This window comes from Scyliorhinus torazame, chromosome 18, assembly GCF_047496885.1.
Source record: "Scyliorhinus torazame isolate Kashiwa2021f chromosome 18, sScyTor2.1, whole genome shotgun sequence".
NCBI lineage: Eukaryota > Metazoa > Chordata > Chondrichthyes > Carcharhiniformes > Scyliorhinidae > Scyliorhinus > Scyliorhinus torazame.
Genome location: NC_092724.1, coordinates 120923989 through 120949700, shown reverse-complemented (window position 1 = coordinate 120949700; position 25712 = coordinate 120923989). Strand labels below are relative to the sequence as shown.

The 25712-nt window shown below is 44.9% G+C and overlaps 1 protein-coding gene across 3 annotated transcripts in view; it reads left to right on the top strand.

The window, feature by feature from the left end:
* The window catches only part of LOC140395474 (phosphoinositide 3-kinase regulatory subunit 6-like), a 174523-nt gene that overhangs the window by 53818 nt on the left and 94993 nt on the right, over positions 1–25712 (top strand). The window lies entirely within an intron of this gene.

The following is a 25712-nucleotide window of genomic DNA, read 5'->3' as shown; positions in this document are numbered from 1 at the left end:
TTAATTTTAGCAGAACCACTACTGAGCAACGGTCCTTGAAAGGAGCTGTGGAGATTACCCATGTCAAGGCAAGCAAACTGGTTTTAACTTACCTGAATGTGGAACCAGGAGGAGCAGGAGTGTAGATCCTCCACAACACGACCCACTTATTTTGTGGGTAATAGATCCAAGGACTAATTGAAGGTGAAACTTGTGCTGCCCTCTTCAAACTTGTGTCATTTGAGAGTATCTGTAAGAAATGGGTGTTTATAAATGGGTATGTATATAATTATCTGTAGTGAGAGTACCTTTAAGAAATGGGTGTTTACTACTGCAGTGATGTCAGAGTGGGTGGAGCTGGGCTGTCTGACAGCTTTTTACTTTCATTTTAGGCTGTTTGTTGCAGGGTGTGTTTTAGTTTCGTTTTCAAAGCTGGATAGCTGCAGTCACAGCCAGAAGGTGTATGAGTCTCTCTCTCTGTAATCTAAAGACTGTAAATCGATCCTTTGGTGATTTAAAACGAATAACATAGATTACATAAAATTTACAGTGCAGAAGGAGGCCATTCGGCCCATTTTGGCAATTTTGGACACCAAGGGCAATTTAGCATTGCCAATCCACCTAACCTGCACATCTTTGGACTGTGGGAGGAAACGGGAGCACCCGGAGGAAACCCACGCACACACGGGAAGAACGTGCAGACTCCGCACAGACAGTGACCCAAGCCAGGAATCGAGCCTAGGACCCTGGAGCTGTGAAGCAATTGTGCTAACCACTATGCTACCGTGCAGCTCTCAGTAGTGACTTTAACCTGATGTGCTTCTGTTTACAGGTTTTTTAAAAAGTCTCATGGATGTTAAAAGGACAGCTTTTACATTATTTAGTGTTGTATTCTTTGGGGGTTATATTTGAATTGATGGTTGCTAAGACGTTCACTGTGTGTTTTAAAATTGTTAACTTGAGTTCATAGAATAAACATTGTTTTGCTTTAAAAATTACTTTTCCATTTCTGCTGCACCACACCTGTAGAGTGGGCCGTGTGCTCCCCATACCACAATCTACTAAAAGTTGTGGGTCAGGTACTCCATGATACACTTTGGGGTTCTCTAAACCCTGGCCCATAACAAATTGGGGGCTCGAGGGGGATAAAGTTTGATCTATTGGATTGGCTTAGTGAACTTAAAGACAGTGAGGGGTGAGCATATTGTGGTTGCTTTTCAGGTGTGGTATTCTAGTTTAAGTGGGGAGTGTGTTGTGGACAATGGCTCTTTCAGAAGCTCTGAAGTTTCTGGGGGTGGAGACGGTCACACGCAGTAGCTAACGGGCAGAGACTAAAAGCAGACTGTTAGATTTGGCAAAAACATTGCAGTTTACATTACCTGACAAAGTGCGAAAAGACGAAGTAATTATGGCGGTGACTAAGCATTTAAAGTTGCCTGAGATACAGTTTCACTCATTGGAAATGGCAAAAATGCAGTTACAAATTAAACAAATGGAACATGAGAAAGAATTAAAGCAGCTTGAATACGAAAGAGAGGAAAAAGAAAGAGAGAGAGCAGAAAAAGAAAGAGATAGAGAGGAAAAAGAAAGAGAGAGCGGACAAAGGAAAAGAGAGAGAAGAAGGAGAAAAGAAAGAATAGCCCGAGCAGAACAAAAAGAAAGAGAAAGGGAGATACAGATCAGGGAAGAAGATAAAGAGAGAGAGTTTGAACTTCAGAAAATGGCCATGAAACATGACAGTCAGTTAAAATTGGCAGATGTAAAGGGAAACGTACAGTTGGATGATAGTGATGAGGAGAGTGAGAAAGAGCGTCAAAGTCGAAGGCTTGGTGGGAATCTATTTAAATATGTCCAAGCATTGCCAAGGTTTGATAAGAAGGAGGTAGAAGCCTTTTTCATTTCATTTGAGAAGGTAGCTAAACAAATGAAATGGCCACAGGACATGTGGGTATTACTGACTCAAACAAAGCTGATAAGTAGGGCTAGTGAAGTGTTTGCATCACTACCGGAGGAGGTATCTGGGACGTATGAGGAGGTGAAAAAATCCATCTTGGGTACATATGAACTAGTGCCTGAAGCTCACAGACAAAGGTTTAGAAATTTAAGGAAAGAATTTGGTCAAACAGACATGGAGTTTGAAAGGCTCAAACAGAGTAATTTTGATAGGTGGATAAGGGCTTTGAAAATAGACCAAATGTGTGAAGCTCTCAGAGAAATTATACTTTTGGAGGAGTTTAAACATTCAATTCCTGATGTAGTAAGAACTCATGTGGACGAGCAGAGGGTTAAAACAGTGAGGTTCGCAGCAGAAATGGCAGATGATTATGAATTAGTTCATAAATCAAAGCTTGATTTCCGACATCAGTTTCAGCCTGTAAGGGATAGAAACTGGGGAGATGAGAAATACTCAAGTGGTAAAGGTAAAGGTGATCTGATGTGATAATAAGGAGTGTACCTCAGATTAAAAAAGAAATCCAGGAGGGTGGAAGAGAAATTAAAAGTTTCAAATGTTTTCACTGTAATAAACTGGGTCATGTGAAGTCACAGTGTTGGTGGTTGAAGAAAAGCACTGTGAAGGCTGATGTGGTAAAACAGGATAAGACAGTGGAGTTTGTTAAAGTGGTAAAGGAAAGCCCAAGTGAAGCGAAGGAGGTGCAAAAGATTGTACAGCCTGATCAAGAGGTGATTGATAAGAAGGTGCCAGATCTCTTTAAAGAATTTACTTGTGTAGGTAAAGTTTATGCATGTGTATCAGGAGGAGCAGGTAAATAAGTCACAATTTTAAGAGATACTAGTCAATCTGTAATGGTAAGAGATGAGGAGTTCTGTAGTTTGGGAAGAATATTGTCAGAAAAGGTGGTAATATGTGGAATTCAGGGTGAGAGGAGTAGTGTTCCACTATATAAAGTAAGGTTGGAAAGTCCAGTGAAGAGTGGTGAAGTGGTAGTAGGAGTAATAGAGAAACTATCTAGTCCAGGAATACCGTTTATCTTGGGTAATGATATAGCTGGATCGCAAGTGGGAGTGATGCCTACTGTGGTTGATAAGCCAGTGGAAAATCAGACAACTGAAGTCTTGAATGATGAATATCCTGGGATTTTTCTGGATTGTGTAGTGACAAGGTCGCAAAGTCACAGGTTAAGACAAGAGGAGAAATCAAAGAGTAACGATGAAGTTGAAGTGCAATTATCAGAAACGATTTTTGATTAGATGGTTGAAAAAGAACAAGAACAGGTGGAGGATGAGGCGGATATTTTTAGTTCAGGAAAATTGGCGGAGTTACAACAAAAAGATGTAGAAATAAAACAGATGTATCAGAAAGCAAACACGGAAGAGGAATCTGAGTGTATACCAGAGTGTTATTACCGTAAAAGTAATGTCTTGATGAGACCTTTACATATGCAGGCGAACGAAAAGTGGGCAGAGGTTCACCAAGTAGTATTGCCAGTAGGGTATAGAAAGGAGATGTTGCGAGTTGCACATGAGGTACCAGTGGGCGGTCATTTGGGAATAAGGAAAACTCAAGCTAAAATCCAGAAACATTTATATTGGCCTGGACTACATAAAGATGTAGTTAAATTTTGTCAATCATGTCACACATGTCAAGTGATAGGGAAACCTCAAGCAGTGATAAAACCAGCGCCCTTGATACCCATTCCAGCATTTGAGGAATCTTTTACAAAGGTCCTAATTGATTGCATAGGACCGCTTCCTAAAATGAAAAGTGGGAATCAATATCTTTTGACTATAATGGATGTGTCTACTAGGTTTCCAGAGGCCATTCCAGTACGTAATATTACAGCTAAAAAAGATTGTGGAGGAGTTACTTGAATCCTTTACTCGATATGGACTACGCACAGAAATACAATCGGATCAAGGATCAAATTTTATATCAAGGTTATTCAAAGAAGTTATGGATAGCTTAGGAATAAAACAATTTAAATCAACTGCGTACCATCCAGAATCGCAGGAAGTGTTAGAAAGGTGGCATCAGACATTAAAGACAATGTTGAGGGCTTATTGTCACTATTATCCACAGGATTGGGATAAAGGAATTCCATTCGTACTGTTTGCAATTAGGGATGCACCTAATGAGTCAACCAAATTCAGTCCTTTTGAACTAATTTTTGGTCATGAGGTAAGAGGACCACTTAAATTGATTAAGGAAAAATTGGTGAGTGAGAAATCAGAATTTATATTATTGGATTACGTTTCAAATTTGAAGGAACGGTTAAATAGAGCAGGTGAATTGGCTAGACAACATTTTAAAGTTGCACAAAATGTGATGAAACGGGTCGCAGACAAGAAATCCAAAGTTCATAGTTTTGCCAGTGGAGATAAAGTTTTAGTGTTGTTATCAGTGGTAGGTGAACCTTTAAAAGCCAGGTTTTGTGGACCTTATCCGATTGAAAGGAAATTAAGTGAGGTGAATTATGTGGTAAAAACACCAGATAGAAGGAAGACTCACCGAGTGTGTCATGTGAATATGTTTAAAAGGTACTTTGAAAGGGAAGGAGAGAAAAAGGAGGAGGTTTTAATGATTCTAACACAAAGTGATGAACCAAATGCAGATGGCTGTGAATTTGACATACCTCAAATTAAATTGGAAAATAAGGATGTTCTTAAAAATTGGGATACATTGTTGAATTACCTTCCAGAGGGAAAACAAACTTACCTGAAAGAGTTATTGATATCACATGGGCAAGTTTGTGGAGATAAATTGGGAAGTACTAAAATGGCTAAACATGATGTAGATCTGTGAAAGGCTATTCCAATCAAACAACATCCATGTAGACTTAACCCTTTAAAATTGGCACAGGTTAACAAAGAAATTGAGTGCTTAAAAATGGCAGAATTGAAGTGGGTTGCAGCCAATGGAGCTCACCCATAGTGATGGTACCTAAACCAGACGGTACCCAACGGTTGTGTGTGCACTATAGAAAGGTTAATGCAGTTACAAGAACGGACTCTTATCCTATCTAACGTTTGGAGGATTGCATTGAGAAAGTGGGACAATCAGCTTTTATTTCAAAGGTTACTGGCAGGTACCTTTATCCGAAAGGTATATAGGAGATTTCAGCTTTTGTGACTCCAGATGGTATATACCAATTCAAAGTTATGCCATTTGGCATGAAAAAACGCCCCAGCCACATTTCAATGGTTAACTAACAAAGTTGTTTCAGGATTACCCAATTGTGCGGTGTACATCGACGATCTGGTAATTTTCAGCCAGACATGGAAAGAAAATTTAAAACATCTGATGGAGTTATTCGATCGACTTCAGGCGGCGGGTTTGGTGGTAAACCTAGCCAAAAGTGAATTTGGAAAAGCTCAAGTCACTTTCCTTGGCCATACAATCGGACAGGGTCGAATGGTCACATGGGATGTGGAACCGACAGTTATTGAGGAGTTTCCGATACCCTCAAGACGAAGAGAAATAATGCGATTTCTTGGCATGAGTGGATTTGATCGAACATTTGTGAAAAATGTTTGTAGCGTGGTTGCTCCACTGATAGACTTGCTGAAGAAACGTCGAAAATTTCAATGGACAGTGGAGTTTCAACAGGCATTTGACGGCCTGAAAGCTGTGATAACCAATGCTCCTGTGTTGGAGAATTACAAGGGACTCTGTGATCAGATTGAACTGAAGTATCTGACTTTAAAGAGAAATGCCGAGGCATAGAGAAATGGATGGATCGTGCAGAGACCTTCTTGTTCAACGAGACTGTCAATCGAGAAGGATTCCAGTTGGAGGTTGAAGAAAGAAAAATGAACTATATTATTATACCTGTTTGCGTGTGTTTTTTTTAAACAAAAAGTATATTTACTGTGTGCATTTCTTAAAGGATAGTGAAAAGGTGAAAAATGAAACCATCTTGAAGTTGATGGTTTACTTATTTTTTTCTTGGGGGGAGGTGCCATATGAGAATACCTTTAAGAAATGGGTGTTTATAAATGGGTATGTATATAATTATCTGTAGTGAGAGTACCTTTAAGAAATGGGTGTTTACTACTGCAGTGATGTCAGAGAGTGGGTGGAGCTAGGCTGTCTGTCAGCTTTTTACTTTCATTTTAGGCTGTTTGCTGCAGGGTGTATTTTCGTTTCGTTTACAAAGCTGCATAGCTGCAGTCACAGCCAGAAGGTGTATGAGTCTTTCTCTCTGTAATCTAAAGACTGTAAATCAATCCTTTGGTGATTCATGATGGTTTGCTCTTTTCACATTACTCGTAGTTATTTTGTATTCTCTTTCTTGTCCTTGTCTTTCACTTATTTTCCCTTAAGTGCTAACGGAAGATGTTGTTGCCTTGCGTCTTCAAAATGTCAATTGTAGGCCTGCTGTTCGCTGGCAACAGGATTCTCTGGTCCTGGCGCCAGTGCACCCCCGCCCTGGGTTTCCTGGTGGCGTGGGGTGGTCTCAATGGGAAATCACATTGACAGCGGTGGGGGTGAGCACAGGGTCCCCACTAACTGTATATCCACCACTGATTATTCCACATCGATTCGGTATTATCTAATCACCAAAATGATTTTAAATCTTTTTTTTTTTGCATTCATTGTCACAATCTGAATGTGCTAACTGGAGTTGAGCTGGAGTAAGTATGTCGAAAGACTTAACTTTTATTTTGAGGCTAGTGAAATTGCAATAGATACCAAGAACAGTGCAGTTTTGCTCTTTCACCTGTGGATCCGCGGCATTACTTGTTCCTGCCCGGCCAAACCACCCATTCCTTATGAGGAATTAGCTCAAGTTGTCGCAGAATATATGAACATGAAGCCACTCACCGTCACAAAACCGGTCCTGTTCAAGCAGAGAGACAAAGAGCTGACAAAATGTGTTTATAGCAGATCTGAGAAAACTGAAACATGCGACTGCTGAGTTGAGTTACTCAACAATGCAGTAGAAGATCACTCTGTCGACAGTTTGAAGCAAGCATCAAAGCCAGAGGAAACAGTTGTTTAGAAGACAGGTACACATCTGCTGGAGCCATCAAAATAACAGTTGGGATAGAGCGTGCTGCTGAGCCTGCTAGCCGGCTGCAGGCCTCTGAGTCCACTGTGGCGATCATAGTCCCTCATCCATGTTGGAGGTGTGGTTAAAAATTAATCATCCAGGTCCATGATTTTGTTTGAAGAATAAATGTCATAACTGCATGAATTCTGGCTATTTAGCCAAGTGCCACGAGAAGCCAACAGTGGATGCTGGATAGGAGGCTTGGAGAAGAAAAGAAGGCCCCAAGCTCTGAATCCTGGACACTCTGGGGAAGGACCTGCTGTTCTTATACCTCTCTCCCTCTCCTGAAAGGCAATGAGTTACTGTATTTCTGAAACTGCAGAGGTCAGAATGAGTCGACAGTGAAATCCATTACAGGTTGCAAACAGTGACCTGGATCTGAAAGCTAAATTGCAGGAAGGTCTGCTTAAAGACAATAATCTGAAACAAAGACGCTTTTTCCTTTCACATTTCTCTCCATCCCTCTGTGTTTGTCTGTCTTGTGTGCATGTATAGAGGGTGGAGGCAAATTAAAGTGGGGGATTAGGAATTAGATAATAGTTAACCAATTTTGTTTGCTGCGTATTTCATTATCGTTCTTGTTATAAATAAAAATTAATTGTGTTTACATCTACAAACCTGGTGACTTTAATTATTAGGCAGCCAAGAGCCAAAGACATCGGGTATTTTCTGAGAATTATTGGTTAATTCAATTGTCTTATGACTGCAGGTCAAGTGGGGCTGGAATTGGCCACATGCGAGCCCAGGATGTCATCTAATTTGGGGACTCGGGTCCGGGATCGTTGGAACGGGAGATGGCGAAGTTTGGGTTATAATATAAATGAAAAAGAGGCACCAGGTTTATAGTGATATAACAGGATGGCTCTGGAGGCTGCTAAGATTTTTCTTCGGATGAGTGACTTGTCTATGCTTTATTTAAAAGCGGTTCAAAAAGACAAGCTAATCGAATTGGCAGGTGAATTAAAAATAGAGATTCCAGCCGCAGCTAGGGAGGTAGAAAAAGACTGAAGATATTGCTTAACATTTCAATTTGAAAAGAGATGTCAGAAGCAGACCCTGGGTCATAAAATCAGGTTACAAATGAAACAACCAAGAAATGCAGCAAAAAGGAAAAGAAAAGGAGTTGGAAATGAGGAGGTTGGAATCAAAGAGAGAGAGAGAGAGGAAAAAGCAAAAGAGAGAGAGAGTTCCAATTTAAGGCACTGGAAATTAGAGGGGAGCTTAATCTTAGAACGGAAACCAGTGACAATATGTTTAAATTGATATAGGCCTTCCCAAAATTCAAAGAGAAGTAGGTAGACACCTTTTTGGGGGGGCTTTTGAGAAAAGAGCCACCCAAATGGAGTGGCCAAAAGAAAAGTGGGCATTACCCATGCAAAGTAAATTGACGGGGCGGGCACAGAAAGTTTATGCTTCCCTGTGAGGGAGTGTCTACGAATTATGACAAGGCAAAAAAGGCTATTCTGGATGGATATGAATTGGTTCGCAAAGCATATAGGCAAAAGTTTTGGAATTTAAGGAGACAGTCAAGGCAGACGTATGCCAAATTCGAAGGGTTAAGCAGAACAATTTTGATAGATGGGTACAAGCATTGGGAGTTGCAACTACTGAAGAGGTTCTGGGAGAGGTCATTCTCTTAGAGGAGTTTAGAAATTTCCCACCTTTTATAATAAGAACCCATGTTGAAGACCAGAGGGTGAAGACTGCTAGACGAGCAGCAATAGTGGCTGACGATTATGGGTTATTCCATATATTTAAACCTTTGTTCCATCACCCCATCATTTTGAAAAGAATAGGAAGTGGAAGAGTGAAAGGAAGGCAGTTAGCCAAGGTAAGGAATGGACATCTGGGAATGTTCCGGGATCTCCTCCTCAGACCAGGACGCAAGACACTGAGGGTGGAGGTGAGCCTCGAAAGCTGGTGTTACCAATGTAATAAAATGAGACACGTTCGTTCTGCATGTTGGAAGTTGGGAGGAAAGCCCATGGGACTTGTTGGAGTTCGTAAGGAAAATTCTGAAAAGGGAACCAAAGTGAGGAACACTACAGGGCCAACTAGATAGAACTAGGAGACCTGAGGTCAACACTGCTGTGGGAGCAGGTGTGATGAATGATGTAGATGAGACATATACACGTTTTTTGTCGAAGGGGAAGATCACCCCCTTTTTCCCAATTGAGGTAGCCAAATCCATAACTATCTTAAGGGGCATGGGTGCTGCTGAAACTTTCTTATTGGAGAAGGATTTGGTTTTCTCTCAAGAGAGTTCAATGAAAGCTAAAATATTAGTGAATGGGATAGGTGGAGATTATATCCCAGTTCCATTATACAATGTACTGTTGGAGTGTGATGTAGTGTCAGGTCCAGTAGTTGTCGGGGTTGTTAAGAAATCCCCAGTGGATGGAGTAGACTTTTGGGGAATGATTTGGCAGGTCTGAGTCTGAGGGAAGTACTGTATATGGTGTATAAGAGGTCAATAGAAGGGCATGTGGGAATTAGGAAATCTCATTTTAGCATTAAATGACTCAAAGAAAGAAATGTTGAAAGGCATTAATCACACTTCAAATGACAATGGTAGTGAATCAGATTCTGCTGATACTGATGAAATTATCTCTAAGCAAGTGATTCCTCACAGAAGTTTGCCAAAGATAAAGGACGGCACAGTGGTTAGCACTGTTGCTTCATGGCGCCAGGGACCTTGGTTCAATTCCCGGCTTGACTGTGCGGAGTCTGCACGTTCTCCCCGTGCCTGTGTGGGTTTGCTCCGGATGCCCCGGTTTCCTCCCGCAAACCCTGAAACACGTGCTATTGGTGAATTGGACATTCTGAATTCTCCCTCGGTGTACCCGAACAGGTGCCGGAATGTGGCGACTAGGGGCGTATCACCGTAACTTCATTGCAGTGTTAATGTAAACCTACTTGATTTGATTTGATTTATTATTGTCACATGCCTGAGTGTAAAAGCTATACAGACAACGCATACCTACATAGGGAAGGAAGGAGAGACTACAGAATATAATGTTACAGTCATAACTGGGATGTAGAGAAAAGATCAACTTAATACGAGGTAGGTCCATTCAAAAGTCTGATGGCAGCAGGGAAGAAGCTGTTCTTGAGTCGGTTGGTATGTGACCTCAAACTTTTATATCTTTTTCCTGACGGAAGAAGGTGGAAGAGAGTGTGTAGAGGATGCGTGAGGTCCTTAATTATGCTGATTGCCTTTCCGAGGCAGCGGGAATTATAGATAGAGTCAATGGATGGGAGGCTGGTTTGCGTGATGGACTGGGCTACATTCACGACCTTTTGTAGTTTCCTGCGGTCTTGGGCAGAGCAGGATCCATAGCAAGCTGTGATACAACCAGAAAGAATGTGTTCAATGGTGCATTCTTAAACGTTTTGACACTAATAAAGATTATTATTATTATTGTTATCTCGTAGAGAACCAGATTGTGAGAACTCTAAGATTGAAGATGATCCTAAGACAGAGGAGTCCGAATATGATAGTAATAACAGCGATGATGATTCAGACGAGAGTTCTGGTTTGGGTTTTGGTTTTGAAAAAATGATGGTCAACTGCTACCAGATAGATCTGTCACTAACTGATCTTGAACAGGTGGCAATTCTTCCAAAGCTAGGAAAGAAAAGAGAAAATCAGAAGAAAGTGAATTGGACTTTCCTAAAAGAAACTTGTTACAGCTTCTTGCAGTGAGCCCATTGCCATTTGATACAGGAGCAAATATTTCCCAGAACATGCCTGTTGTGAAGGAAATTATAGACAGTAGCATGGCATCAACTATTCAGGATGAGGACAGCAATGACTGTGAAAGGATATCAAGCAAATAGATGATAAACGCAAATCCTTTTAAAGATGCACAGCTGCCGCTTCAAGGTAAAGGAAGCAAAGGAGGTGAACTAATTAGAGATCAATTCCTTTACGGGCAGCACAGTAGCATAGTGGTTAGCATGGTGGCTTCACAGCGCCAGGGTCCCAGGTTCGATTCCCTGCTGGGTCACTGTCTGTGCGGAGTCTGCACGTTCTCCCCGTGTCTGCGTGGGTTTCCTCCAGGTGTTCCAGTTTCCTCCCACAGTCCAAAGATGTGCAGGTTAGGTGGATTGGCCATGATAAATTGCCCTTAGTGTCCAAAAGGGTTAGATGGGGTTATTGGGTTAGGCGGATAGGGTGGAAGTTAGCACTTAAGTGGGTCGGTGCAGACTCGATGGGCCGAATGGCCTCCTTCTGCACTGTATGTTCTATGAAATGAAGAGGAAGGTGGATGAAGAACCGTGCAGTGATTCTGCAACCACATATGTTAACAAAATTCAAAGTTCATTGGACCAACAATGTGTTCCTCTGATTCTGACAATGATGTGAAAGTAGTTACAGGCCACAACCACCATTTAAAGGAACAATGGGCTGGAGTCTCCGATTTGCAAACTAAGTGTTGACACTGGTGTGGGAACAGTGACGTTTTACGCCCAAACAACGGCACAAAAGCTGCACCGATCCTCCGTAGGGTGAGGGGCTAGCGGGTACGCCGTGTAAAACCCCCGGCTTTAGCTACAGATACAGCCGCAGAATTTCCGGGTCTGTGGCCACGCAGGGTGGCGGCCTGCAACGGCGGTGCCGTGCAACATGACGCTGGCCGGCGGGGACCCGGTCTGCCAAAAACTGCCCCCCTGTAATCCGCCTCGCCACCCCAGGAACACCCCTCACCTGTGCCCTCACCTCCCGCCAAAGCCCCCCCTGCCCGCGGAACAGCTCCCCCTCCCCTGACTGTGGCAGCGCTGGACTCAGTCAGCAGCTGCCACGCCGGGTTCACAAAAATAAAAAGGACAAGTGTTCCACGCAGTCGGGAAATCGGCCCATCAGGGGCGGGCGGAGCATCGGGGGAGGGCCTCAGGTGACGTCCTGAGGCCGTCTCAACGGTGTGCAGTACGCCGTTTTTGAGGGGGCGGAGCATTGCAAAAGCGGCACCGCCCCACGATTTCTGCGCAAACGGGGATTCTCCGGCCGACCGCTGAACTCGATTTTGTTGTCTGGAGGGGAGAATCCTGCCCAATGTCTCTTTCAACACATCCTCCTTGGACACTCCTAGCCATATTCACCTTGATATACCTGAAAGTAAATAAGGAAAGTTGAGATCTGGAAATCACACATGTTATAAGCCCGTATTATTAATAATAATAATCTTTATTGTCACAAGTAGGCTTACATTAACACTGCAGTGAAGTTACTGTGAAAATCCCCTAGTCGGCACATCCTGGCACCTGTTCGGGTACACAGAGAGAATTCAGAATGTCCAATTTACCTAACAGCACGTCTTTCAGGACTTGAGGGACGAAACCCGAGCACCCAGAGGAAACCCACGCAGACACGGGGAGAACGTGCAGACTCCGCACAGACAGTGACCCAAGCCGGGAATCGAACCTGGGACCCTGCCGCTGTGAAGCCATAGTGCTAACCACTATGCAGAGGTAAAAGTTGTGATTGCAAAGACTCCGATTGAAGAGGTAAACGCTGTAACACAAAGAATAAGGCATTTTAAGCCAACCAACTCTACAAAGATTGAACCCTCAGCTTTACTTGTCACTGAAAGCGACCATGTGAAGGAAAAGAGAGAATGTACAGCTGGAGGGGTTGAAGAGTGTTTATTGGTTAAAAATGAACCAAGTATTTCCCTCAGCTTGTAGTTCGGCTGCAGAAGACCCTCTAATTTGGATAAACATTCATTGGACAATCAGGAAAGGCTGGCTGCATTATATGAGAGATAGAAAGAGACAGAAATGCAGAAGAAACTCAATCAGGGGGTCCTCTTCAATTTGGGTAGTCAGAAACCTGACAAAGGGAAGCATGTTGCTGTTGACTTGAAGAGAGTGAAAACAAGGCACTGTTTGAAGATATTATCGGAAAACCAAAAATGCAAACCTATCAAAGGAAGAGGAATAGAGAGAAGATATAATAAAGAAACTGAAACGGTGTAGGCAGAGTTGGAGGGAAACTCCAGGGTGAACTCTGTTAACTAGTGATGGTGTAGACATAAGAAACTCTGATCCAACAAAGCCACATCCATCTCAACTAAAACCATGGAGGCTGACTCAGTTAAAGACTGAAACGTAGTGCATGTTGGATATGTTGCGGAAACAAGTGAAAATGCTGTGGTTCACCAAACACCAAGTAGAGTTTGGGAGATTGAAAGCCATATTGATGGCCGAACTGGCGCTGGCCATCCCAGACCTTTCCAGACCATTAAAATGGCCACAGGTGCCAGTGACCTGGGGATAGGGCAATGCGACTAGCCCTTCCGCACTTTGAAGTATATGTCCAACATGACAATAAACAAACATTAGGTTGTACGGACCATAATCTGCTTGCATATGTAGAGAAGTTTAAAACCCGAAGTGCAAGATTATTGTGCTGGAGTTTATTATTACAATAGTTCAATATTAAAATTGTACACATTTCCAGAAAGAACTAGTTACTAACGTAGAGACTAGGAAGGGAACTTATATAATGAGGATGAATGGATTGATTTATGTTAATGATTTATGACTTGCATACCTCATAATGAAACGTCCATGCCCTGATGTCTCATTCCTTTTTGGGGAGGGAGGTATGTAAGGGTCCTTCCTGTTGATTCCCTTATTTCTTCTTTCTTTATTTTTGCTGTTATCATTTTGATCCATGGATGCTTAATGGACATGTATCTTTAAGACAAACAGCAGAGAGAAGGAAGAATTTAAGAAGTTGTGACATAGCATATGACCCAGACAATCGGCACCCAAGAGATGGGGTGGGACTCTGTTTGATTGATTTGCTGGTGGCAAATAAATTGGCCAAAAGGCCCTATTCTACCTGGTAACAGGTGTTGATTGGATCCTCCCTGAGTGGAATGATTTTCAGAGACCCAAGGAGCTCTGTTTTGCATCTTGGACACTCCAGGGAAGGACTCTCACTCTCTCACACAAGCTATAAACAGAGAGCTGGATCTAAAAGCTTACTTTGAAGGACAGTCTGCTTAAAGACCACCATCTGAAGCAAATACTCTTTCCTTTTATTTATTTTTTAAATAAGTTGTCTCTCTTTCGAGAGAGAGAGGGTGGAGGCAAGTCAAAGTGGGGGATTAGGAATTAGATAATAGTTAACCAGTTGTATTTGCTGTATATTTCATTGCAGTTCTTGTTATAAATAAAAAGTAATTGTGTCTAAATTCACAAACCTAGTAACTGTAATTACTGGGCAGCCAAGGGCTAAAGACTTCGGGTTTTGTAACACAGGGAAGAGGGCCAAGAAATTGGGATCCTTGTCTGAATTGAAGTTTTCAAAGTCTATTTGAAATAGGTTCTCATACTCCAGAATCTATTATATCATCAAACGTATAGGAGAAAACATTTGGGAAAATTGCCCAACAAGAAAACAATACTTTCCTAAACAGATCATCCGGAAACCCATTGCCAAATCCTTGGAAAAATCAATATCCTAATTATGGAAATCAGACAAAACAATTACCTGTAATGGTAGTTAAGCACAGAAGTCCTCCGGTCCTAGGTTGAAGTTGGTTTCGGAGGTTGAACCAGTGTTAAGATGTAAGGATACACTCAAAGAATCCAGTTTTGAGGAGAGTTTGGAAAGGTTCAATGTCTATTCACATATTTGTGGTGATTAAAGTTCAATCTTCCTCTTAATTCACAGATCCAGAATGTGTCACGTTGGTTTTATCTTCCAATCAGGCAATACATAATTAAATTATCTGTAAATAAACATTGCAAATGCTATAATATGAAATCTTGGGGTGGAATGGTAGGAGGAAGTGTTTCCTTAGATCATTGAGGATGTGCAGCGGAATGTTTATGATCCACACTCCAATTTTCACTGGAAAAGTTTTTTCTAGGTCATTTGCCTCTCGGCACCAGTTAGTTGGCTTATCTACTGTTTTCGCTTTCATTTCCCATTTCTACATATTGGTGTGAGAGCACATGTTGAGAACTCTCAATTATGTCCCAATACCCATTATCCACAGTGTGGGATTCCTTTCATTATGATGGTTACAAAACTGTACTTTCAAAATTGATATTTTAGGATCTACAGATGGCTGCCACACCACTAGCTTTGATGAGAGGTTAACCAAGACAGCCTTTAAATTGTTGACTGCTTTTTAAGCCAATATTCACAAAATAGAACCATTGAGCAGGAGCTTTCATTGGAGTACGGCTAACCCTGGCTTTTTTAAAAAAATATATATTTTATTGAAGTTTTTCAAAACAAAGATTTTCCGTTTTTACAACTTAATAAAGGGATATACATTAAACGTTATTTAAATAATATATTAAACTAACAACAGATGGAAAAAGAAATAAACAAAAAGCAAATATCAACAACTAACAAAGAAAAAACAAGAACACGGAATAATCCTCCCCCCCTCCCCTCCCCCCTGGGTTGCTGCTGCTGTCTTTTCTGTTTTTCCATTATCGTTCCGCGAGATAGTCAAGGAATGGTTGCCACCGCCTGGTGAACCCCTGAGCCGATCCTCTTAATGCATATTTTATTCGTTCCAGTCTTATGAACCCTGCCATGTCGTTTATCCAGGCCTCCACGCCCGGGGGCTTCGCTTCTTTCCACATGAGTAGGATCCTGCGCCGGGCTACCAGGGACGCAAAGGCCAAAACGTCGGCCTCTTTAGCCTCCTGCACTCCCGGTTCTTCTGCAACCCCAAATATAGCCAACCCCCAGCTTGGTTTGACCCGGACCCCCACCACCTTTGAGATCACTCTTGTCACACCCTCCCAGAACTCATGCAGTGCTGGACACGACCAGAACATGTGAGTGTGGTTCGCCGAGCTTCCCGAGCACCTCCCACACCTGTCCTCCACCCCAAAAAACCTGCTCAGTCTTGCTCCCGTCATATGCGCTCTGTGTAGAACCTTAAATTGAATCAGGCTAAGCCTGGCACACGAGGACGAGGAATTTACCCTACTTAGGGCATCTGCCCACAGCCCCTCCTCAATCTCTTCCCCCGGCTCCTCTTCCCATTTTCCCTTCAGCTCCTCTACCATCGCCTCCCCCTCGTCTCTCATCTCCCTGTATATTTCGGACACTTTACCTTCTCCAACCCATACCCCCAAAATCACTCTATCCTGGACCCTTTGTGTCGGGAGCCGCGGAAATTCCCTCACCTGTTGCCTCGTAAATGCCCTCACTTGCATGTATCGGAAAGCATTCCCTGGTGGCAACTTATATTTTTCTTCCAATGCTCCCAAACTCGCAAACGTCCCGTCCACAAACAGATCCTTCAGCTTCCTAATTCCTGCTCGCTGCCAACATTGAAATCCCCCATCTATCCTCCCCGGGACGAACCTGTGGTTATTCCTTATCGGGGACCACACCGAGGCACTTGTCACTCCCCTATGTCGTCTCCACTGCCCCCAGATCTTCAAGGTCGCCACCACCACTGGGTTTGTGGTGTACCTTTTCGGGGAGAATGGTAGCGGCGCTGTCACCAGCGCTTTTAGACTCGTTCCCTTACAGGACGCCATCTCCAACCTTTTCCACGCCGCACCTTCTTCTTCCCTCATCCACTTACAGACCATCGACACATTGGCGGCCCAATAGTAGTCACTCAGACTCGGCAGTGCCAATCCCCCTCGCTTCCTACTATGCTGCAGGAACCCCCTCTTTACCCTCGGGGTCTTTCCCACCCACACAAAGCTGATAATGCTCCTGTCTATTTTTTTGAAGAAGGCCTTTGTAATCAGGATGGGGAGGCACTGAAACACGAAAAGAAACCTCGGGAGGACCACCATTTTAACCGTCTGTACTCTGCCCCGCCAATGACAGGGGCACCATATCCCACCTCTTAAAGTCCTCCTCCATCTGCTCTACCAATCGCGTCAGGTTAAGTTTATGTAGGGTTCCCCAGTTCCTGGCCACCTGTATCCCCAGGTATCGAAAATTCCTTGCTACTCTCCTCAGCGGCAGAGCATCTATCCCCCTGCCCTGTCCCCCGGGGTGCATCACAAAAAGTTCGCTCTTTCCCATATTTAATTTGTATCCCGAGAACTCTCCAAACTCCCTGAGAATCTGCATTACCTCTGGCATCCCCTCTACCGGGTCCGCCACATATAGCAGCAAATCGTCTGCATATAGTGACACTCGATGTTCCTCTCCCCCTCTAAGCACCCCCCTCCACTTCTTAGAGTCCCTCGGCGCTATGGCCAATGGTTCAATTGCCAACGCGAACAGTAACGGTGACAGGGGGCACCCTTGTCTTGTACCCCTATGTAATCGAAAGTATCCCGATTTTTGCCTGTTTGTAACTACGCTTGCCACCGGAGCCGTGTACAAGAGTCTAACCCACCTAATGAACCCCTCCCCGAACCCAAATCTCTTCAGCACCTCACAAATAGTCCCACTCCACCCTATTGAATGCCTTCTCTGCATCCATCGCCACCACTATCTCTGCCTCCCCCTCCGGTGGGGGCATCATCATCACCCCCAGCAACCTTCGTACATTGGCATTCAATTGTCTCCCCTTAACAAACCCTGTCTGGTCGTCATGTACCACCCCTGGGACACAATCCTCTATCCTTGTCGCCATCACTTTGGCCAGCAGTTTGGCGTCTACGTTTAGGAGGGAGATGGGCCTGTATGACCCGCACTGCAGCGGGTCTTTGTCTCGTTTCAGAATTAGTGATATCGTCGCCTCCGACATTGTCGGGGGTAATGTCCCCCTTTCCTTAGCCTCATTGAAGGTTCTCGTCAAAAGCGGGGCCAACAGGTCCATATACTTCCTATAAAATTCCACCGGGAACCCATCTGGTCCCAGGGCCTTCCCTGCTTGCATGTTCCCAATTCCTTTGATCACCTCATCCACCTCAATCTGCGCCCCCAGACCTGCCACCTCCTGCCCCTCCACCCTCGGGAACTCTAGCTGGTCCAAAAAGTGTATCATTCCCTCTTTCCTCTCCGGGGGTTGGGACTTGTACAGCCTCTCATAGAATGTCTTGAACACGTCGTTCACTTTCCCTGCTCTCTGCTCCATCTTTCCCGTTTCGTCCCTAACTCCTCCAATCTCTCTCGCCGCCCCCCTCTTTCGAAGTTGTTGGGCCAGCAGCCGGCTCGCCTTTTCCCCACATTCATATTGTATCCCCTGTGCCTTCCTCCACTGTGTCTCTGCCTTTCCCGTGGTCAGCAGGTCAAACTCCGTCTGTAATCTTCGTCTCTCCCTGTATAGCCCTTCGTCTGGGGCCTCCGCATACTTCCTATCCACCCTCAAAGTTTCCCCATCTAATCTCTCTCTTTCTTTACCCTCTTGTTTCCCCTTGTGGGCCCTGATGGAAATCAGCTCTCTAACCACCGCCTTCAGCGCTTCCCATACTACTCCCACCTGGACCTCCCCATCGTCATTGACCTCCAGGTATCTTTCGATACATCCCCTCACCCTTCCGCATACCCCCTCGTCCGCCAGTAGTCCCATGTCTAATCGCCAGAGTGGGCGCTGGTCCCTTTCCTCTCCTAGTTCCAGCTCCACCCAATGCGGGGCGTGATCTGAAATGGCTATGGCCGAGTACTCCGTTCCTGCCACTTTCGGGATCAGTGCCCTTCCCAAAACAAAAAAGTCTATCCGGGAATATACCTTATGGACGTGGGAGAAAAAGGAAACCTCTTTACCCATCGGTCTGGCGAATCTCCACGGATCTACTCCCCCCATTTGCTCCATGAATCTCTTAAGCACCTTGGCCGCTGCCGGCCTTCTCCCGGTCCTGGATCTGGACCGGTCCAGCCCTGGGTCAAGCACTGTGTTAAAGTCCCCCCCCCCATTAACAAGTTTCCCACCTCCAGGTCCGGGATACGTCCCAGCATTCGCTTCATGAATCCCGCGTCATCCCAGTTCGGGGCATATACGTTCACCAGCACAACCGCCTCACCCTGCAATCTGCCACTCACCATCACATACCTGCCCCCACTATCCACCACTATGGTCTTAGCCTCAAACGATACACGTTTCCCCACCAGTATTGCCACCCCTCTGTTTTTCACGTCCAAACCTGAGTGGAATATCTGTCCCACCCATCCTTTCCTCAGTCTAACCTGATCCGCCAACTTCAGGTGCGTCTCCTGGAGCATAACTACGTCCGCCTTCAGTCTCTTTAAGTGCGCAAACACCCTTGCCCTCTTAATCGGCCCATTTAAACCTCTCACATTCCACGTGATCAGCCGGGTTGGGGGGCCATTTACCACCCCCCTCGTCGACTAGCCATCCCCTTTTTTAAACCATCTCCTCACCCAGATCTCACGCACCCGTCTGTCCCCCAGATGGCACCCTCCCGTCCCGACCACCTCGTCTCGTATCAGCTCCCCCTTACTCTCAGCAGCAACCCAGTTAATCTCCCCCCCCCCCCCCCCCCCCCCCCCCCCCCTTAGGTCCCCCTCTAGCTTGATTACTCCCCCATATTGCTTCCGGAAGTCAGCTAACTCTGGCTGACCTCGGCTTCCCCCGTTCATCCTTTGACCTCCCTGCGTGTGAGGCTCCCTTCCTTCCTGCGCTCTTTTTCCCGCCATAGTTTCCATAGCACGGGAAAATACCCGCGCCTTCCTCTCAGCCCCGCCCCTAATGGCGCAGTTCCCTCATTCCCCTTCCCTGTCCCCTTTTCCACCGGCACCCACATTTCTTCATGTCCCCCACATCGGGGGGAGAAAAATTCCCCATCCAACATTATTATACATTAGCCCTCCCCTCTCCCCACTTTACATTTCTGTGCCACCACCTCGCTACCCCTCTCCGGGCATCAATTTCTCAAGTCTAGTCCAATTTCTCTTCATGAATGAATGTCCATGCCTCCTCCGCCGTCTCGAAATAGTGGTGTTTGCCCTGATGTGTGACCAACAATCTCGCCGGCTGCAGCATCCCAAATTTGACTTTCTTCCTATGGAGCACCGCCTTGGCGCGGTTGAAACTCGCCCTCCTTCTCGCCACCTCCGCACTCCAGTCTTGATACACGCGTATCACTGCGTTCTCCCACTTGCTACTCCGTGTCTTCTTAGCCCAGCTCAGGACCATCTCCCTGTCCCTGTAGCGATGGAACTTCACCACTATTGCTCTTGGTGTTTCCCCTGCCTTTGATCTTCTCATGAGGACCCGGTACGCTCCCTCCACTTCCAGGGGGCCTGTTGGGGCCTCAGCTCCCATTAGAGTATGGAGCATCGTACTCACATACGCCCCAGCATCCGCTCCCTCTATTCCTTCGGGGAGACCTAAAATCCATAGGTTCTTCCTCCTCGAGCTGTTCTCCAGGGCTTCCAGCCTTTCTATGCACTTCTTGTGTAGTGCCTCGTGCGTCTCCGTTTTTACCACCAGGCCCTGTATCTCGTCTTCGTTCTCGGCTGCCTTTGCCTTCACTCCACAGAGCTCCATCGCCTGGACCTTTTGTGTTTCCTTTAGTCCCTCGATTGCCAGTAACATCGGCGCCAGCACCTCTTTCTTGAGCTCCTCCACACATCGTCGGAGGAACTCCTGCTGTTCCGGGCCCCATACCATCTGGGGTCCCTCGGCCGCCATCTTGCTTCTCCCTTCTCTTCTCTGCCGCTGCTCCAGAGGATCCTCCACAATCTGGCCACTACTGTCGCTCCTTTCCATCCACACCGGGGGGGACTCCTTCCTTTGTCACCTCACACTGGGTTTGGCCGCAAAAAATTTCCGTTGGGGCTCCCGATAAGAGCCCAAAAGTCAGTTGAAATGGGAGGGGCCGAAACGTGCGGCTTAGCTGGTCATCGCCGCAACCGGAAGTCAACCCTGGCTTCTTTGATAGCACCACATTCCAGCCTAGTTTCTGGCGGGGGTTCATTTGCATGAGCAGGATCCTAAGTGCTAGAAGAGGTAACTAAACACACCGAAGCACCATATTGAAGCCGTCCAGTGACTGCCCTGTGATGAAGGCCAAAGTTGAGACTGTTAGCTAAATATTGGTCAGAGTGGAGGCCGCTGTAATCAGATGGCCTGATTTATATTACAAGGACACTTGTAGCTAAAGCTATAAACAATTTATGAACATTAACTGTGGGTCAAATATATACAACACAATAGATGAATAACAGTGTGAACATGCACAAGCAACCTCTCTCCCAGCTCCCTCATCAGTCTGATGTCACCTGACTCTAACATTCCACTTATATACTAATGAGACTCCTAGCGTTCAGTCGGTGAATTACAACACAACCATGATATCACTACATCCCCTTTGAAGGAATAAATTAATACACTATCATCAGTATATTTACATGTGATATCATTAGCCGGTGAGTCTGCAGTATTAATTTTTTCTTCAAAATTTTTTTAACTGGTTTAACAAATGTTTAATATATATATATATTAGCGGGGCTGTTTAGTACAGGGCTAAATCGCTGGCTTTGAAAGCAGACCAAGGCAGGCCAGCAGCCTGGGTTCGATTCCCGTAACAGCCTCCCCGAACAGGCGCCGGAATGTGGCGACTAGGGCCTTTTCACAGTAACTTCATTTGAAGCCTACTTGTGACAATAAGCGATTTTCATTTCATTTTTCATATAACAGCAAGCACAGTCTGTACAAATAGTCCAAATCTACAAATTGAGACGATCCTGTTTTCTTCTGACCCTGGCTGATCTTCTCAAAGTTTGACTTTGCTACCCAGATCTTGTAGTTTCAATGTTCTCCATGACATTCTCATGCTCAGGATCTGCTGAACTATCTGACACTGCAGCTTGCGTTGATTCTGATGTAGATTCGTTATCCATCACGTTGTTGTGAAAGTCTTCTCTGGTTTTCAAGAACACGATGATTTCTTCTTAAAACCAACCCTTCCTCTGTCTGTACATTGTAGGAACGAGGTGCTACTTCTTCAAATACAATGGCTTTTCTCGACCACTTGCCTGAATCTTCTACTCTCACAATGTCATCACTACTCGGAGGTGGTGAAGTTCCAGACACGCTATCATAGAACTTCTTTTGTTTTACTTTAATGCTTTGCATTTCCTGCAGTACCACTGCATTCCCCTCCTTTTCCAAGTGTGGAAGTGTGGTACGCAACCTTCTATTCATGAGTAACTCTGCTGGTATCTAATGTGACAATGGTAAGGCTTTGTAAAGTGATTTCGGGAGATAGGGATCAGATTGACTGTCCATTGCTTTCTGTAATGATTGTTTTACCATATGTATACTTTCTCGTCAAGATCTTTGGAATCCATGCCTATACGAGCATCACCATTTTTTGTTTCACACATTCGATGGAATTACCGCCATTGGTAGGTTCTTCTATCTTCTTGATAACTTGTGGTTTCGTATCTGATATGGGTGGCAGAGTAGAAATGAGATTGACATGCAGATCTACATCTTCAGCAATTTCACTACTAATAGTTTGTATCGATGCTTTAGATAATGCATCATCTTTAAATTATATCTCGTTGGCGAATGGTAGTGTACTAAAATCAGTGAACACATCACTGAATTTGCTGATAATGTTCTCAGAATCGTTGGAGTATTGATGCAATCCTTTGTGGATGCTATATACCACTGCACTAGACCTAATTCTTCACAGGACTGATCACCTAATATTAAATCCAAGCCCTTGGATGCAGCATAGAATGGTACGGAATTGTGTTCTTCACCACCACACTCAGGTCACAAGCACAATAACGTTTAATGCTTGAACCATTATAATGTCTCAGAGATATTTTGTGATTTCTTCTAATCGGCTGAATTTTTAGATTTTTAAAAATCAGTCATGCTGATTAAATTGGCTTTGGCACCAGTGTCTAACTTCAATTGGACCACTGCACCGTTCACTTCAAGTGGTAGCAGCTATTTGTCATCATCAACCTCATTTATTTTTAATGGAGCATCAGTTTGCATCTTTTTTTAAGTGCTGGAGAATTTTTTGATGACCCCCCCCAAAAAAAAATTCTTCTCTGTTATTACTCCAACAAACAACAATGTTTCATCACTGGAAATTGTGTCTTCCACTGTCCTGACTGATCTGGGGTTGAGCTTAGAGTAACAATTCTGAGCAAAGTGATCTTTTCCTTTGCATCTGATATAAAACTTGCCAAACGCTGGACATTGCCTGAATTTGTGCCTTTGACCACACCTTTTACACAGAAATATTTTGTCCTGATCATTAACCTGTTTGTTAGTGTGCGAAGAACTGCAGGAATCTTCCCGCCTTTTTCGGAGGTTTCCTGCCTTTTTGGAAAAAGGGCAGCAACCGGAGTGCTTTCCTCCAAGAGGCCGCCGCCATTACTGAGGAACATTTTAGAATGCTATGCTGCTAGCTCGTGAGCCTGACAAATCTGAACTGTTTGTTTCAAAGACAGCTCCAATTCCCTCAGCTTATTTTCATTCACACCAAACAGAATTTGGTCCCGAATCATGGACAATTCCACCACAGAAAAATTACACGTTTTAGCTTTTAACTCTAAATCAGTGATGGAATGATCTACGGATCATTGTCTTCTATAAACGTGATCTAAACGCGCAGCGTTCATAAATTTCATTCTTTCTGGGGGTATAAAGTTCATCAAATCTTTGAATTACTTCGTTAAAACTTTTTCTATCTTCATCGTTTGCAAACTTAAACGCATTAAACACGGCAATTGCTTTGGGCTCTGCCTCTGTTAGGAGCATCGCTACCTTACACAAATCTCATTGATCTGCTAAATTTACTGCAGTAAGAGACAGATTAAATTGTTGTTTAAACACATGCCAGTTGCTGTCCACATTACCATGAAATCTGAGACTCATTGGTGGCTTCAACAACTCCATGTTGTCATTCTTGACGTCTGCAAAATCTTCAAATCTCTGTGGACCTGGTAGTAGGCTTGTGTTTAATATCATCCATCCCCGGTACCATGTAATGTTCTTGTCGGATGGTCTGATTTATATTCTAAGAACACTTGTAGCTAAAGCTATAAATGATTTATTAATATAAATTGTGGGTCAAATAGATACAAAACAACAGATGAGTAGCAGTATTAACACGCACAAAAACAACTTCTCTCCCAGCTCCCTAGTCAGTCTCTGGCCACCTGACTCTAACATGCACATATATACTAATCAGGGGCGGAATTCTCTGCAATCGGCGCGATGTCCGCCGACCGGCGCCAAAAACGGCGCAAATCAGTCCGGCATCGCGCCGCCCCAAAGGTGCGGAATCCTCCGTATCTTGAGCGGCCGAGCCCTAACCTTGAGGGGCGCCGGAATGATTTCCGCCCCGCCAGATGGTGGGAAAGGCCTTTGGTGCCCCGCCAGCTGGCGCGGAAATGACTTTGCCGGGCGGCACATGCGCGGGAGCGTCAGCGGCCGCTCACGGCATCCCCGCGCATGCGCAGTGGAGGGGGTCACTTCCGCCTCCGCCATGGTGGAGACCGTGGCGAAGGCGAAAGGAAAAGAGTGCCCCCATGGCACAGGCCCGCCTGCGGATCGGTGGGCCCCGATCGCGGGCCAGGCCACCTTGGGGGCCCCCCCGGGGCCAGATCGCCCCGCGGTCCCCCCAGGACCCCGGAGCCCGCCTGCGCCGCCTTGTCCCGCCGGTAAGAGAGGAGGTTTAATTCACGCCGGCGGGACAGGCATTCTAGCAGCGGGACTTCGGCCCGTCTGGGCCGGAGAATCGCCGGGGGGGAGGGGGGGGGGGGCGCCAACCGGCGCGGCGAGATTCCCGCCCCCGCCGAATATCCTGTGCCGGAGAATTCGGCAACCGGCGGGGGTGGGATTCACGCCAGCCCCCAGCGATTCTCCGACCCGGCGGGGGGTCGGAGAATCTCGCCCCAGACTCCTCGTGGTCAGTTGGTGAATTACAACCCAACCATGCCGCTGCAAGGCCATTGCCCATATATGGGGTTGACTGCCTGGACAATAAGACCCCTGCCAATTCCCACATGTCATCCCTGGGATATTGTGAGAACATTGGCAGATAGGATGGATAATTCAGCAGAAGTACTAGTGGAAATGTGGGAGGGAAATGCACGCTGTACAGTGACTTGGCAGAAGGCCTCAATGCCTGAATTTTTCATCACTGTCCACCGTCACCTTGCCTAATTTTGGTTGGTATCATGGAGGAGAATCCTGACCATTTTATTCTTGCAGAAAAGAATTAGAAAGAGAAAGTGTGTCCAAGTATCATAGGCAGCAAGCATCAAAATTGAAATGAATGTTGAGATTCAGAGAGGAAAATTGCAAAGTGCAGGTAAAATGCTTATGTAAAATTACATTTTAGATGTTTAATTTGCAAAAATAGCTCATTCCCAATCACAATTGTTTGACTATTGTATAATCCATGCTGATTTCAATCTCTTAACGGATGTAAAGTAACCAAACTAGTTGGTTCTGAAGGACAAGGTTTGTCTTCGAATACTATATATTTTTTTGCAATAGCGAATGTTTCTCTAGAAATGCTGATGGTATTTTCATTGCACAGTGAATTTTTCAAACACCGCTGCACAAACCACATGTGGTACCTCTTGTTTCCACTTCCCCACCTCCAGCTTCCTGTGCAATGTGTTGAAGATTGTACAGCTCTGTCCGTATAGTAGGTCGTATCCTAGCTCTTTCATTGTAAAAACGTACAATTTTAGCCACAAGGTGGTTATGTTTGTTGTTCTCTTGCATGTAAAAAAAAAAAAGCGCATTTGTAAGAAACCATACCTGGAAAAACATGGTATTGAGTGCTGAAATTAAAAGATCAGGGTGAACAACTAGAGCT